The 13,829-nt window shown below is 35.7% G+C and overlaps 1 protein-coding gene across 5 annotated transcripts in view; it reads left to right on the top strand.

Moving 5' to 3' along the window:
- The window catches only part of LRRC7 (leucine rich repeat containing 7), a 533,218-nt gene that overhangs the window by 11,621 nt on the left and 507,768 nt on the right, over window positions 1-13,829 (top strand). The gene's annotated exons all lie outside the window — the stretch shown is intronic.

Here is a 13,829-nt window from a genome sequence, read left to right as displayed (position 1 = left end):
GCATTTAGAATGGGGTGCTAGCTGTGCGGGTGCAGGGGAGCGCCGAGTGGCCTGGGCTGGAGGGTGAGCTTAAAGGGTTACATACTGCAAAAAGGAAAGGTAAAGAGCTAGATTGGGGTGCTGGTGCTGGGACCTTTGGTTGAGCTGAGATTGATCTTAGTTCTTTATTATCTTGGGTATCTCCAGTCAGTTTTTTCCTGGAGGTGTCTGAAGGATGAAGCGCTCGTTTGATATTCTCTCTCTCTCTCTCTCTCTCTCTCTCTCTCTCACACACACACACACACATACACACACACACACACACACACACTTGTGGCAGGTCGCGTTTGTCCCTTTATCTTAGAAGCTGTAGTATTCCTGTTTGATGTCTATTTGTTTGAAAAATACAATTAGAAAATCTTTATGCCTTTGGGGATTGAAGGGAACGGGTGGGGTTTTGGGGAGGGGATGAAGGGGAAGAAGGAGTATGAGAGACTGGAAGACCGAAAGAACTGGGGGAGCGATGGAGCGAAAGCTTTCTCCCTGGGAGTCAGGGAAAGCGATGTTCTCCTTCCCCCTAAGCTAGACAACTCCTGCCCACACATCTTCTTTGTGTTGCACGGCGAAGCTGGTGAGCCAGCACTATTCCCAATCCCAGGGCTGAGCCCCCTTCAGCATCTTGCATGCTCCTCTTAGAGTCATTAAGGATGCAGGACTAGTTTCAGATCCTACGTGGAAAGAGGGAGGGCAGCACATTAACATTACGATAACCATAGCACCTTAGCTCACGGACAACTAAATTGGCTGCCACAGGGTGTCCTGCCTTACAGTTTGCAGAGTCAAGAATGGGGGTGAGGGAATGCGGCTTGTACAGAATGCCTTTAAAAAGAGTGTGACTTAATAATAACGGAGATGGCTGCAAAATTGCTTCATTATACTACTTCTTGCCCATCAGGGCTGCATAAAGGACCCGCCTCCGCCCTCTCCCTCACTGTCTCCTCCCCATCAAGTCACAAAGCGAGCGGGCTGGGCGAGAGGGCGCAGCGCCAGGCAGAGAAGGGAAGGGTCACTTTCACAACTCCCGGGAATCGGCTTCAGGAAGGAACCATCTGAGACTCCCACGACTCCCACGTTCACTTTCGAAGTTCTCCTTCAAAAGAAATTAGAAAAGGTGTGCGTATGGGGGGGTGGGGGGTACGCTCAGTGAGACATAAAAGGTCCTCCACCTGCTCTTTTCCATTACTTTCCCAATACACTTTCCAATTTACCTGCAATGGTAACTGGATCACCACGTCAAGATATGTACCTGTTTACATTGAAATGTGGTTCTCTTGGTAGATGAAAAGCAATTTGTATGTGAGCATATTTTAACCTAGGTAAAATTTCTAAGCACAGGAGAGATTTTATAGCGTGGGCGAGAAGTGTGCATTCCAGTGAAAGCAGGACACGTGATCTCCAACAGGAGAGATACAGTATTAGGAACTCGATTTTCTTTGTTCTAGGCTGAGCCTATGAGATGTTCAGCATCCCTGTTGCTTAAGTCCTCCTTTAAGAGGGAAAAATAATAAAGTTGAAGGGGGCGAGAATAGAATGTGGAGAAGCACAGATACCTGTGAAGGGTTTGGACCTATTGCTCTGCCGCCCACCTCTCCTCTTTTACTGCCCACCTTCCACCCACCTCCGCCCCTCGCCCCAGCTAGCCCCCTATTTAAAAGTGAGGCATTCCTTCCGGGAGACGTGGCGGAAAAGTTCTCCAGTCCCTGCACACGTGGGTTCTCTAGCGCCTCAGAACCTGCTGCGTTTCTCAACAGATTCTGCCACCTCCCCAGTCCAAGTGTCACGCCTCCATCCAGGCGTCTTGAACTGACTTCACAGACTCTAAGAGAAACACCACGAGATTTTGTGCAAAAGACAGTAGAGCAGAGTCACATCCCTGCTTCTTGGAAACCATTGATCGCACCAGGAAAGAATGAGAAAGTAGGGATGTAGGAATGATTTTAATTTTCCTTAAAAGTAAGTCATATGATTAAAGTATATTGAGAGTGGTGTTTAGCGCTCTTTGCGTTTTGGACTCCCGGGGAGTGTATCAGGCATGTGGAATGTCCTGGGGTGTGATTACTTATTAATTTAATGGAGGTAGAACTTGTTCTAGACCCACCATTTAATTAGTTCCCTGACTTGGAGATCTCTTATTTCATTTTTCACTCCATGATTTATAAGCGATCTTAATGGGCTGAAGTTTTTAGAAATGTGGGCTATTTCTGTCCTGTGCTGCATTGCATCATACTAATATGTGTTGGTAAGGAAAGCAGAGTCAATTTCCATGGCATATTATGAAGTGAGAGTTCTTTATACAGTTTTAAAAATACTTGACTGCCCAAGAAAAGATGTGTACTTACCATGGCAACCCTTACATTCCCCATCACGTGTGCCTGCACATATGCAGCTTCAGAATTAGAAACCACTTCTTAAAGAAATAAACCTGCTTCAGTTACAGTAGCCATGTTTTATTCCGAATTTTAGTGCTGCTTTAGGCTGGCATTAAAATGTTCTTAATTAAAATCTCATTCCACTTTTGTTTGTAAGCTTTTAATTTTTCTGCTTCCTCTATAAAATATAGAACATAGCTTAAAGTGCTTTTGTGCATCTGTATTTTTGTGTGCTTTTGATTTTAAAAAATTGCAAAGATATAGATTAATATCACTATGAATTTTTATCAATTATGAAATCATTAAATGACTGTATTATCCACATGGTGTTAATTCCCAGGGGTATTTCTTAGATCTCTCTCATTTGCAGTTCATAGTACATGGTAATACTTGATATAAAAACCTAGTTTCTTTAATCATGACTTAAAATGTCCACCTTTTAAAAATAGTTGAAAAAATAAATAAGACAGTTGAAAATTTGAAGATAAGTTATGTTTTCATTGATGTATCAAAATTACACCTATTTTTACTATAATTTTATCTTCTGATGACTGTTGCCCCAGTATAAGGATGGATCCCTCATTCCATGATATTATAATTTCATTTCATATCCAAATTAACAGAGTGCACAAAGAGTAACCAACTATTGATAAATTACCATCTGAGTTATTTCTGGATCCATATTCCATTCTTTTTCCTTCACATAAATTATTTCATAATTTTTGGAAAATTCTTCATTTAGAGTATGCTATTCATTAAGTATAATAATTATAACAACCACATAACCAATAAAAGACATTACTTGGAGTATTTTGGTCTCTCCAGTAAGAATGGCTGCTTTGTAGAGTATCATCCATATTCTTTTTTGGCTGGGTCTAGTCAGTCACGTGAATTGGCAAGGTGGCTTTTGGGGAAACGTTAATTCACATCTGTGACACAGAACAGACCTTTAGTTTGTGCCAAGCCAAATGACCATTAAGTAATTCATATCTTCAAGGAAGGACATATTGAAGATGATTCTAGGATCTTCTGAGAACCTTGACATTTTTACTTTGAAGCTGTTTACTACATCAGTATTCAGTGGAGGGTTTTTAATGTCTCAGGATTAAAAATCGGAATTTTAAGATGAAAATAGCAATTTGACCATATAGCGTAGCTATTAAATTCTACTCTGAGGAACCACAAAATCAGAAAGGAGATGCCTAGATGGTAGGTTTTGTATATATGTTAAAATACTGATTCGTGAATTGTCAATGAAAACTCAAATTTTAAAGTGGTACTCTAAATCAACAATGTTTGAAAAATGATGGCCACACAACAGTAACATTTTTCCTTTATGAAGTTTTTAGCCAGGTTCTGTGAATAGGGTTTGAATCATTAGAAATATCCATGTTTTTATAGAAAATACTCTAGTGAATTATCCTGAGGTAGTGAAAGAGGATTAAGAAAACCATAGGTACTTCCAGAATTAACATGTGATCCTGGTAATGCAAACCAGCCTCTTTTAATGCTGTAAAATACAAGTAGTAATAATTGCTAATTTATAATTCTAGTACATAGCAAATAATAAGACAAAATGGTACATTTTAGAAGAGTGCAACATAAACTTTTTGGTACAAATGAGGTTTTCTATAGTAATGTGTGTGTGTGTGGGGGGGTATATGTCGTGATGGCATAGTATGTTTTTAAGGTATGCCATTTAAATAGTTAAATATGTTTATTTCCTATCTTGGAATTAAGTGATATGCTTAAAATTCTTGAGCTTTTGTGGTCAGGAACCGCCCCTTGTCATCTGGCTTCTCTTACCATAGTGTATAATTATAGTAACAGCTACCAGCTCCTAAAGACCTACCATGAGTCAGGTGCCTTAGTTCAAAATAATCCTTTAAGAAGCATTATTCTCACCATTTGAAAGATTAGAAAATTTAGGTTCAAGGGCAGAAGTGATACGTCCATGGCACATAGCTACAAGGGGATGATTTAAACCCAGAGTTGGCTCCTGTACCATTTTCTCCATACTATGCCTTCTCCTTCATAGGCAAAAATTCATGCTTGTTAGATGACAGAAATCTGTAGATCATTGAATTATTTCCTAATGAGTAAAAAAAACTTAATATTTTGAAACAACTTTTCAAAGTAATCGACATATTTGGCAATAGTGCACCATGTTACTTTTGTGACCATTTAATATTGGTACAGAAGATACTGCTGCTTATCTTCCTGGCATAATTAATTCATGACAGAAACATTTAATAAACTATTAGAATCTGTCATATAAAAGTACATTAAGGAAGTTTTCAATAAAGCAATTTTGAGTCAATAGTTGTCATATCTACTTTGAAATTGTGATTTGATATATAAACCTCTGGAGAGGTATCATATATGCTATGTAAATTATTAACCATAACAGAAAAATTATCATTTGTTATTCAATGATGCATGGAAAAATTATTAAATAAATTTAATAACCCAAAGGATTTCCTGCATATACTCACTTTCACTATACTGTTCACTGCTTGATAAATTACTTAAAATCTCTGTAGAAAAATATTATTTCACTTTAATAAACATGAAAGCAATAGTAGTTACCAGAGATGAAGTAGTGAAATTTATATTAGCATTGACATGATTTATTTAAATATTTTAACACTAGCGTAGATGCTTAACATTGTTTAAAGACTTCATTTACTGGCTTCTTAAGGATGCAGTTTCTTCAGTTGTGCCAGGGTACTTTTGCTCTACATGAAGTTCAGTAAGTTTGAGAGCATGTTTAACCTCAGGTGATGGTGATACCAGGCCCAAGGTGGTAGCATAACAAATTTGTTAAGAGCAAGGGAATGGCAGGTTATATGTGTAAGTGTGTGTGTGGTGTGTGTGTGTGTGTGTATGTTCAGATGGAGAGAATTAAATTTTGTGCTCTTCAAGAGGTAAAATAGTATGAGAACAAGTGAGACTCTGTAGGTTTCAGTTATACAAAAGAGGTAGGTGACCTGAAAGGAAAAATACTGATAGTGTAAGTACTATCATTATGAGATTTTCACAGGGAGAAAGAGAAGGAGGTGGTACTGTGGAATACAGAGCTAGCAGAGGAAAAGATGGGAAAAACAGTCTAAGAGAGCATTTGATTTAATTCCCCAAGAAAAGAATTACAGGCTTTTATGCTATTATTATACTAAAAGAGATAAATATAGGTTTGTGTAGTGGCAAAATATTTTATAGATGGCTGTTTGCATTATGAAATTATTTGGTAATGGAAGGAAAGGCAAGAAATGAACCTTACTGAGATAGTGCCTAAATGTTATAAAGACCTTTGCTGTACTAAAAAGGTGAGTAATGGATACAAAGGTAAAATGTGTCATCTGAATTTGAAGAATTAATGTGACACAAATGGTGTAACTAAAATAATTTAAAAGTGCAAATAATTAGACTTCTTGAATATTAACTGATTAGGTTTTCTGCATCTAATGCATTCACCATTGCAGTTCTTACCATGAGTAGGCATCTTACAGAGTCATTAGAATGGAGATGTACCTCCGACCACATATTCTTAGCACTGACATCACACTGAATATTTATTCTGGTGTTATTCTGAGTTGGTGTAACTCAAGACATGAAAAAAATTTTCTTCCCTACTTCAAGTGTGATTAATTTCTTAAGACAATTATAAAAGCTATTATAATTAAATCAAATACCTACTTAAACTTCGAGTGATCGTTAAATATTAACAATATCCTTAGGGTAATACCATATTGTTGAACATTGAGCATACCACACACATACACATACAGCTGTAATTGCTCTGTTTTATGATATTATGATACATACTCTCACATAGCTGTCATCTTACTATTTCATGAGTTCATAACATTTCAGAGAGGGAAAAGACTTTAGAGGGTCTTATTTTACAAAAGAGGAAACTAAGCCCAGATAAGTGTGCTTTCTTGTACAAGGTCACACATCTGTTAGTGAGAGAAACATAAATAGAACCAGATCTCTTGGCTTCCAACCTCGGCCACTAAAACCACACCCTTGGAACTACTGGAGATTTTACACCTTAGCAAAGGGAAATAAGGATGAAAACCTTAGTCTACTAAATTCAGTTAATGAAGTCAGCCAACATGATGACCCACCCAAAATACATTTCTTTCTCATTTCATTTTTGGCTTGAATTTTGGCCTGAGTTTTTATTTAGCCTAAGTTTTTTGGACAATTGCCTTATCTTTCCACTTTGATTTGACTATTTAGGCAGTTTAATTCTATAAATTTACCATCTGTTAAGTATTCTATTTTTAAAAAGGTACCATTATTTAAGAAATATGGAATTAATTTCACTAATATTAAAGCATTCTAAGTTTGGATACTACAGCCTTTTTAATGAAAATTAAAATGTTCTTTTAAATTATTGATCTATTTAGAATAATGCCAACTAAATATTAGATGATGGAGAAGTGTTCAATTCCTTTTAAATAAATGAGTTTTCTTCTAAATTTGCTAATTTCATTAAGGATAAGCAATGATTTTTCTTACCAGAAAACAAGAATTATTTGAAGTGAGGTTAGGTCTTTCTATAAAATACTGCCTTGAATATTGATTAGGAAAAATTTTTAATCAGGAAAATAAAATATGATATAGTTGAAATTTTTAAAAACATACTCATTTCTGTCAATTTTTTTTGCATTACAAAGTTATATTTTGAAGATTCCTTTGAAATAATAAATTCCCTCTTACTGCTAAATATCTATTTACTTATCTGTTATGTTATGACTGTTATGACTTTAAAGAAGGGAATTCTCTGTTATTTCATGAGACAAATTGAAACAAATGTTTCTCATTTAATGTTTTCTCTAATGCTAAAATTCTGAATACATTTTATCTAGAATCTTCAGTTACTGGGAAACTTAAGACAAGATGTTTTCTAACCTACTACCAAAACATATTAGCAACAATTATAAAACATTTTTGAAATGATGATGTACATCTCTTAAAATATGTATTTGGCTTATAAATAATGGCATACAGAAATATCTACAAACAAAAGTATTTACTTAACAAGACTACCTGCATAGCCACATCTCATAACCATTTTTAAAGGACAAATGAAAACTTCTTAGTGTAGCAATAATGGTTAAAATTGAAGAAAGAAATATGGTGACTAAATTATTTCATTACATATCAGAACATTAGCTCTGCTTTTCATTTGTGGAATGGTTCTTATTCATGCCAGCTTTCAGTGTACTGTTCTGGGACTCGTGGGTGTGATAGAATGGAACATATTTCTGTATCTGTGAATATAATCCCACACACCATTTTACATGACAAAATCTGAATGTCCTAAGACTAGGTGTTAAAGGTAAGACATGATGTCAACCTTTACCGGTCCAGGGTTTGAATTACCTCCACAATAATGCTTGTTTTGTCTTTCAAATTATCTAATGCTATTTAAAGAGATGTTATTTAGACAGGTACTTCAAGGAGTAAGAGATTTTTTGCATTTGCTTCCTTGCTTGCTAGCTTGCTTATTTTCTTACTTGCTTGCTTTTTCTATCTCGATATAACTAAGGTTTGCTTCCTGCAGAATAAAAGCAAGCTGTTAAAGCTCAAACATAGTGGATACCAAAGTGGGATATGAACAAGGGGAGAGGTGCAAAGGTGATGTATTCTTTGTACTTTGGTACAGAAACTACTAGAACTGCAACGTATATTTATTTTCTATATAAAAACTATGAAGAAAATAAGCTTTATTAGTGAATATAGTTATTAATATAGTTACTAAATATAGTTATTAATAGTTAATAAATATATGAATTAACAGAAGAGGTACATGCTTATTTATGAAAATATATTGGAAAAACTAGGAAGATGGGTAATTGAGAATGCATTTATCTTAAAGTCTAAAATGTGCTGGTGAGTAAAAAGTTAGAGCATGGTTTGTACAAACAGTGTTTAATGTCTGCTTTTCCTAAATATAATTGTATATATGTCAAGCTCTTAGTCCTAGGTACATTCTCTATGCATCCTATCCTAAATACACCCTCTGGGCCAGGCCAAGGGCCCTTGTCTCCTGGGACAGTTGGCAAGATATATATCTTCTCTACTCTTTGTTAATTAGCATAAATTCAGCTGTGAACACAAGGTGTAATAGGGACCGCTAGTGGAATAACATCAGTCTCTTTGCACACAGTCTTGGGGATGCACTTGTCACCCCTTTTGGCTCTGCATGTGACCAGGACAGCCCCAAAGCTCAAGGGTACATGTCTTCTTTGCATGTGTAAAGTTATCCACGATTTTTAGAATGGAATATATTCTTAATCTTCTTCTCCTTTTTCCAAGTAGAATTTCTTTGTATGATAATATGTGAAAGATAGATAGGAATGCAGAAAAAAGAAAATTGAATTTGGATTCTGGGAATATGGATGAATATTTTCTTGTCTTAAATGTCACTTAATGTTTTAATATTTTTGTTTAACAATGGATAAAATAGTATATTTTTGTTATAAAAAGTAGGACATTTTATTGAGAGTCAAGAATTATAGTCTGATGGGCTCACATTATAAAAAGTAATATAATAGCTTCTGGTAGTTACACTGAGAAGGAAGGCAAGAAAAAACCCTATGATGTTACTTGAAAGGTTTTACACTCTCTTCTGGATCTGAAACAAGTGAGAAATTTACCCTTAAGCTGAGTAAAGATCACTGTTAAGTTGGTACATTCTTTTTAGACTGCTTAGTTAAATGAAATATATATAGACTATTAATATACTTTAATGAAACTTTAGAGTGCTTTGATTACATTTTTTAAAAGATCAAAGCTTTAAATTGTGTGATTTGTGTGATCACCCAAGATCACTGTAAGCTGGTCTTTTGGGGATTCTTCAAAATGTGAATATGTATCATTCTTAGCATCCTTAAATAATTGTTTAAGTGGCTGTCTCCAAAACTAGCGCATGTATAGTGGCTCACTTGATTTTTATTCCTAGCATACTAGTTCACAGCATAGTGCAGAAAAAATTCATGTTGTGTGAATGAATGGTTTCATTTATGCCTCTGAATGTCTCTGACTCTTGCAGCCTTTAGTGTGGTTCCTCTGGATTTCTTCTTCTCTTTCCTTTTTGAGAACATCATAGGATTTAATTCCCCAGTCCCTCTTTGCAGTTAGGCTGACATGTGACTTAATTTGACCAATGCAATAGGAGCTAAAAGTGAGGAGTATCTCTTTTGAGTAGAAGTTTTTATGACCTAGTGCACTATTTGCTCTTCTCCTGATACAGCAATTACAGACACGTTTGTCATGACGGTGCCTCCATCAGCCTGGCCCCTGAACAATTACACTAAATAAAGTCATCCCTTTCAACATGTAGCATGAGCAAGAGTGGATGTATTGTTGTGTTAAGATTTGGGGGACTGTTTGTTACTCAAGATAACCTAGACTTTCCTTCCTTCCAAATTCACTGAGTGAAATCCTAGTGAAAGAATCCTGATGTCCAGTTTATGGTGTCACAATTACAGGGCTGTTATATGGACATGCCTCTAGTTTACATTTTAATATAAAATTGTATTCAATTCCCACATATATGCTGTCTACAAGAGACCCACTTCAGACCTAGGGACACATACAGACTGAAAGTGAGGGGATGGAAAAAGAGATTCCATGCAAATGGAAATCAAAAGAAAGCTGGGGTAGCAATACTCATATCAGATAAAATAGACTTTAAAATAAGACTGTTACAAGAGACAAGGAAGGTCACTACATAATGATCAAGGGATCAATCCAAGAAGAAGATATAACAATTATAAATATATATGCACCCAACATAGGAGCACCTCAATACATAAGGCAACTGCTAACAGCTGTAAAAGAGGAAATCGACAGTAACACAATAATAGTGGGGGACTTTAACACCTCACTTACACCAATGGACAGATCATCCAAACAGAAAATTAATAAGGAAACACAAGCTTTAAATGACACAATAGACCAGATAGATTTAATTGATATATAGGACATTCCATCCGAAAACAGCAGATTACACTTTCTTCTCAAGTGCACACAGAAGATTCTCCAGGATAGATCACATCTTGGGTCACAAATCAAGCCTCGGTAAATTTAAGAAAATTGAAATCATATAAAGCATCTTTCCCGACCACAATGCTATGAAATTGGAAATCAATTACAGGGAAAAAAATGTAAAAAAATACAAACACATGGAGGCTAAAGAATAATTACTAAATACCCAAGAGATCACTAAAGAAATCAAAAAGGAAATCATAAAATACCTAGAGACAAATGACAATGAAAACACAACGATCCAAAACCTATGGGATGCAGCAAAAGCAGTTCTAAGAGGGAAGTTTATAGCAATACAATCCTACCTCAAGAAATAAGAAAAATTTAACCTTACACCTAAAGGAACTAGAGAAAGAAGAACGAACAAAACCCCAAGTTAGTAGAAGGAAAGAAATCATAAAAATCAGAGCAGAAATAAATGAAATAGAAACAAAGAAAACAATAGCAAAGATCAATACAACTAAAAGCTGGTTCTTTGAGAAGATAAACAAAGTTGATAAACCTTTAGCCAGACTCATCAAGAAATAGAGGGATAGGACTCAAATCAATAAAATTAGAAATGAGAAAGGAGAAGTTACAATGGACACTGCAGAAATACAAAGCATCATAAAAGACTACTACAAGCAACCCTATGCCAATAAAATGAACAACCTGGAAGAAATGGAAAAACTCTTAGAAAGATATAACCTTCCAAGACTGAAGCAGGAAGAAATAGAAAATATGAACAGGCCAATCACAAGTAATGAAATTGAAACTGTGATTAAAAATCTTCCAACTTCACAAAAGTCCAGCACCAGATGGCTTCTATCAAACATTTAGAGAAGAGCTAACACCCATCCTTCTGAAACTCTTCCAAAAAACTGCAGAGGAAGGAACACTCCCAAAGTCATTCTACGAGGCCACCATCACCCTGGGCTTTCTATCCTATTCCATTGATCTATATTTCTGTAAAAAAGAAAATTACAGACCAATATCACTGATGAATATAGATGCAAAAATCCTCAACAAAATACTAGCAAACAGAATCCAATAACACATTAAAAGGATCATACACCATGCTCAAGTGGGATTTATCCCAGGGATGCAAGGATTCTTCAATATACACAAATTGATCAATGTGATACACCATATAAAAGAATTGAAGAATAAAAACGATAGATCATCTCAATAGATGCAGGAAAAACTTTTGACAAAATTCAACATCCATTTATGATAAAAACTCTCCAGAAAGTGGGCATAGAGGGAACCTACCTCAACATAATAAAGGCCATATATGACAAACCCACAGCAAACATCATTCTCAATGGTGAAAAACTGAAAGCATTTCCTCTAAGATCAGGAACAAGACAAGGATATCCACTCTCGCCACCATCATTCAGCATAGTTTTGGAAGTCCTAGCCACAGCAATCATAGAAGAAAAAGAAATTAAAGGAATACAAATGGGAAAAGAAGAAGTAAAACTGTCACTGTTTGCAGATGACATGATATTATACATAGAGAATCCTAAAGATGCTACCAGAAAACTACTAGAGCTAATCAATGAATTTGGAAAGCTTCAGGATACAAAATTAATGCACAGAAATCTCTTACATTCCTATACACTAACAACAAAAGATCAGAAAGAGAAATTAAGGAAACAATCCCATTCACCATTGCAACAAAAACAATAAAATAACTAGGAATAAACCCAACTAAGTAGGTAAAAGACCTGTACTCAGAAAAGTATAAGACACTGATGAAAGAAATCAAAGATGACACAGATGGAGAGATATACCATGTTCTTGGATTGGAAGAATCAATATTGTGAAAATGACTATAATACACAAAGCAATCTACAGATTCAGTGCACTCCCTATCAAATTACCAATGGTATTTTTTACAGAACTAGATCAAAAAATCTTAAAATTTGTATGGAGACACAAATGATCCTGAATAGCCAAAGCAATCTTGAGGGTAAAAAAATGAAGCTGGAGGAATCAGACTCCCTGACTTCAGACTATACTACAAAGCTACAGTAATCAAGACAATATGGTATTGGCACAAAAACAGAAATATAGATCAATGGAACAGGATAGAAAGCCGAGAGATAAACCCATGCACCTATGGTCAACTAATCTATGACAAAGGAGACAAGGATATATAATGGAGAAAAGACAGTCTCTTCAATAAGTGGTGCTGGGAAAACTGGACACCTACATGTAAAAGAATGAAATTAGAACACTCCCTAACACCATACACAAAAATAAATTCCAAATGGATTAAAGATCTAAATGTAAGACCGGACACTATAAAACTCTTAGAGGAAAACATAGGAAGAACACTCTTTGACATAAATCACAGCAAGATCTTTTTTGACCTATCTCCTAGAGTAATGGAAATAAAAACAAAAATAAACAAATGGGACCTAATGAAACTTAAAAGCTTTTGCACAGCAAAGGAAACAATAAACAAGATGAAAAGACATCCCTGAGAATGGGAGAAAATATTTGCAAATGAATCAATGGACAAAGGATTAGTCTCCAAAATATATAAACAGCTCATGCAGCTCAATATTAAAAAAACAAACAACCCAATCAAAAAATGGCCAGAAGCCCTAAATAGACATCTCTCCAAAGAAGACATACAGATGGCCAAGAGGCACATGAAAAGATGCTCAACATCACTAATTATTAGAGAAATAAAAATCACTACTACAATGAGGTATCACCTCACACCAGTCAGAATGGCCATTATCAGAAAATCTACAAACAACAAATGGTGGAGAGGGTGTGGAGAAAAGGGAACCCTCTTGCACTGTTGGTGGGAATGTAAATTGATACAGCCATTATGGAGAACCATATGGAGGTTTCTTAAAAAAGTAGGAATAGAATTACCATATGAATGAGCAATCCCACTACTGGGCATATACCCAGAGAAAACTGTAATTCAAAAAGACACATGCACCCCAATGTTCATTGCAGCACTATTTACAATAGCCCGGACATGGAACCAACCTAAATGTCCATCGAGAGATGAATGGATAAAGAAGATGCAGCACATATATACAATGGAATATTACTCAGCCATAAAAAGGAATGAAATTGGGTCATTTGTAGAGACGTGGATGAACCTAGAGACTGCATACAGAGTGAAGTAACTCAGAAAGAGAAAAACAAATGTTGTATATTAATGCATATATGTGGAATCTAGAAAAATGGTACAGATGAACTAGTTTGCAAGGCAGAAATATAGACACAGACGTAGAGAACAAACGTATGGACACCAAGGGGGGGAAAGCCGTTGTCGAGGGGTGGGGCATGGTGGTGGGATGAATTGGGAGATTGGGATTGACATATATACACTAATATGTATAAAGT

This window comes from Balaenoptera physalus, assembly GCF_965194825.1.
Source record: "Balaenoptera physalus genome assembly, chromosome: 1".
NCBI lineage: Eukaryota > Metazoa > Chordata > Mammalia > Artiodactyla > Balaenopteridae > Balaenoptera > Balaenoptera physalus.
Note: the sequence above shows the minus strand (reverse complement) of the source record. Positions and strands in the feature narration are given on the sequence as shown.